Source organism: Salvia hispanica, chromosome 2 (assembly GCF_029641045.1).
Source record: "Salvia hispanica isolate PSC_SH4W2 chromosome 2, Shi_PSC_v1, whole genome shotgun sequence".
Classification (NCBI taxonomy): domain Eukaryota; kingdom Viridiplantae; phylum Streptophyta; class Magnoliopsida; order Lamiales; family Lamiaceae; genus Salvia; species Salvia hispanica.
This window is the reverse complement of record NC_142693.1, coordinates 5,868,162-5,872,316: the sequence shown is the minus strand read 5'-3', so window position 1 is coordinate 5,872,316 and position 4,155 is coordinate 5,868,162. Positions and strand designations below refer to the sequence as shown.

The 4,155-nt window shown below is 30.2% G+C and overlaps 1 long non-coding RNA gene across 1 annotated transcript; it reads right to left on the bottom strand.

The window, feature by feature from the left end:
• Positions 1 to 208: 208 nt before the first annotated feature.
• On the bottom strand, positions 209 to 3,641 carry LOC125201964 (uncharacterized). Its single transcript, XR_007173008.1, has 2 exons — positions 3,375 to 3,641; positions 209 to 506 (listed from the first exon to the last, which is right to left on the bottom strand). It is a non-coding gene; the product is annotated as an uncharacterized LOC125201964 (long non-coding RNA).
• Positions 3,642 to 4,155: the final 514 nt, after the last annotated feature.

Genomic DNA, 4,155 nt, shown 5'->3' with positions numbered 1-4,155 from the left:
CTTTCTCTTTTCTCTCTTTTCTCTTTTTCAATGTTGAGAAAAATCAATTATAAAGTATAAAATTATTGTTTTATACTGAAATATGACAAAGCCAAGCTATATTTTGATCAGTAATCAAAGCAAAAACATATGAAAAGGGGCTTTGTCAATAAAAAATTACGATGACTATCCCTTTAAATATATGCAAAACTACTTCTAGCATGCTTAATGAAGCAACACCTAACCATATATCATGTATCACTCAGTAACTTTTTAAACTAAAAGTTCTGGAAATTTCATGGAGCAAGATTGAGCATCAGTGTCTTGAGTAAATTGTTCCAATGCTCTCAATTAAAGAAAAAGCTAAAAACATTCATATATATTACGCGAAATGAAAATCGCACCTAACCAAATGCAATTTATAGAGGCAAACTCTTTTCTAACAACATTCATTTCTTTAGTGTTCATTGCTATCTCAATCTTCTTTTCTCTTCCAGAAGCTTCTCATATTATCATAGATTCATAGCCTTCCTTGCAAATGTCAAAATAACAAAGTATTATTCAACATTATTTTGCTAAGAATATTTTTATTAGGCATAAAAATAGGCACTTATATTCAACCTCAAATTAGTAGCGTCTGCACTGTATCGCACGTAGTTATAATAATTAAAAATAATACTTATATAGAATTATTTACTCGTTTTCAAATTAATATGATCAAATTTATGTTTGGCCAAGTTGAGTAATTGTTGAAATAAATACGTACGTTGTTTTAGAAATAAAAATTGAATAGGAAAGTTACCAAGCAAAATAATCTTTCGTTAATAAATGAATATACAAATAAGAATTAGGAAAGAAAATAATTCTACAAAATGCATATGTTCCCAAAATGGTAGCAGAGTTGTATTCTGAGGTGTTACATAGAAAAAATAAAGTGTGGATTTTAGACCTGTGGCTATATATATTATGCACAAGGTATATAGATTTATAGTTTTACGATTCAATCACTCTCACCAAGAATCTAAAATATTTAGCACCAAAAATAAATGTTTACCCCTTTACAAACAATAGTAAGCAACTTTAATTTAGATATCAATCTCATGAAAGATGAAGCAATATATTTCAACGATTATGCATGAGATCATTTGATCAATAATTGATCGATTTGTTGTGTTATTGCAAAAATCTCAATAAATGGGCATTTACATCTTGAACATAGAAACTAAGTATTAATACCAAGTCAATATAACTAAGGACAGTTAAGACTAAGTGTGAGAACACGGTCACACGAGGGATCTTAGGATTTTTAGGAGTTGTACTACCCATGACTAGTAATAGTGTCAAAGTTATTATAATCAACAATCTCTGTGAGAGTTTAGTTATAATTGTGAATTGTGAGCGTCTTAGTAAAACATGAGTTATAGAGTGAAATTTATTAAAAACTAAATTACATCAAAAGTCTATGAAAATCAATACCGTATAATTCTCTTTTCGCTTGACAAATCTCTATACTATGTCTTTTAATTATTTTTTTAAGATATATAGACATCAAAATCTCATTCTTGTGATCTAAATAGTGCATGAAATTTAATTGCAATACCATGGCTGTACAGGTACTACCCTCTCGCACCCTCAGCAGGATTAAGGAATTCATTAATGCTGACATACTAGACCAACCAATTGAACATGTATCTATTCAGCTCAAATTCTTTATCATTTTACAAAAACTAACTAATAATATATAAGTCACGTATAAGTTCAACCATATAGATAACACTTAAATTGGAAGCATAAAAATCATTAAGAAGGCACATGGAGCTCTATTGCAACTTAATTCATTCCAGAGGTACATTAAGAAGGCATACGCAGCTTTATTGCAACATTAATTAAAGAAAAATGTAAATATCCGATAAATTTGTACTTATATAAATCCTTCCTGCTGCAGGAACGTAACGTATTTTTTCTAATGTTATGGAAACCTTTTCTGAACTCAGTTTTTTGTGATAATGTTCATTAAAAAAAATTATGTTTTAAATATAAAATATGAATTACTCCTATATAAGAATAAATTTAGCATAGATATTTGAATATGAGTTACTCCTATATAAGAATAAATTTATTAGTTATCACATTTCAAATATAATATTGTTATAAAAGAAAATGAGCAGATAACTCCAAGAAGCCAAACAGTGGCGGACGCATATTTCAACTCTGGGGGGTCCAAATTACTATTATAAGTGCAGATTATTTTTTGATATTTATCTTACCACAAGTAGTCATGACATGAGTGAAGATGTGAGATATAAAAGGGTGATCGCATGAACTAGAAATACATATGATCATTGTCGTTAAAAGTAGCGTCGACATTAAATGAGCCAACATTGTTATGAATACTTATATTACTCCCTCTTCCATATTATTCTCTTTCTTAGTTTACTTTTCCTCCCCTTTAACTATTTATTATGATTTTTACAAAACACACGCAAAAAATGAAAGAGGTCATTTTAACTGGGACGGAGGGAGTATCAAATATTATACATATATGACATATTTATTTTCATAATAATCATATTTTTAAAAATAATTTATCTTGAATAATAGTACTAGTAAATACAATAACTAATATAGGAGAATTTTTTTTATTGCAAAGTGTGTGAATATAGCTTGCCTATTTGAAAAACTGGCAAATGTTGACATAATAAAATCTAGTCCTGTATGAATGAGAAGCCTAGCTAAAATAAACACCAGTTACGGCCTTAGTAGGAGTCAAACTCGACTCTCCACAGTGGAAGGCAATACAGTCCACCACTTGGAGCTAGCTAATGTATATCTATTTTTCTTGAAATTAATATATGTATAGTTATAGTTAAAAAAGTTGGGGGTTCCGTAGAACCCAAGACACCATATAGGTCCGCCACTGAAGCCAAACATAATAGCAAATTTATTGAAAAATAATAACTTTTTCCTTATAAAAATTAATCAATTTTTTACTCTCTTTGATCGCACAATTTTTATTGTTTTATTACCTAAAAATACTCAAAATACAAAAAATACAAAAACTTTACAGAATACTACTTGTAAAAGTAAGAAAATATCATTATATTACAGACCATTAATTCATGGAGTACCTTTTATTATACGTATGAGTTTGTAATTTAATTATTTTCTCACACGATAATTGGTGATTAATTAGAAGATTTGTAACCGTAAGATGTTCCAAATTTAAGAGATTTTTGGAAAAAAATAATTTAACAGTTTTTTTTCAATTTGGGATTGACCTTTCAGAACATGAGATCGTGACATATAATTTTTCAAAATAAGGGGTTTTTGAATTTTTATCAATTTCTTTTTTTCTTATTATTTCTTCCATAATATTTACAAATTGACCAACTTACCCATAATATTGGATGGGGACTTCGAGAACATGAATTGCAGCGGTGGAATTGGATCTGGAATTCCAGGTTCGGGGTTTGGGTTTTGAGGAGGAAAATTGGGGGCGTCGAACACAGTGATGATTGATTTTCGGGTAAGAGATGGATCTTGATTGGGGATTCTTGCCAGCCTTCTCTGGCTGATTGTTGTCTCCATTCTGGTGTTGTGTTGATAGAATGAACTAAGATTAATTTTGTGAGTGAATTCGGGTGTTGAATAAAAATTAAATTAAAGTTTTGGTCAGTGTCGTTTTGTATAAGAAAGGATGAGTAATCTTCATTTTTTCTCTATAATTACTCTATCCGTCACAAAATGATGTCTAAGTTTGACTTGACACATTTTTTAAGAAATGCGAAAGAAAGTGAGTGGTAAAAGTTAGTGAAATGTATGTCCATATTTAAATATGGATTTTATAACATAATGCGAGTGTAATTAGTTAGTTGAAGTGAAGTCCATTTGCTAAAAATGGGAAAAAACAAAACAAAGTGAACAACATTTAACGGACGGTTTCACAGATGGACCAAATGGTAAAACTGAACAATATTTCAGCAGACGGAGAGAATATTCTTTAATTTGCCAATTTTAATATGGGTTAAGGGGAGGAGGAGGGTGGGGGCGGTGAAGGAAGGGATGAGGATGAGGATGAGAGCGACAGTGGGCGGCGAAGGGAAGGGGATGAGGATGAGGACGGTGAGAATTAAGTGAAAATAACATTGGAGGAAAAGTATTAAAATTGTGGTAAAA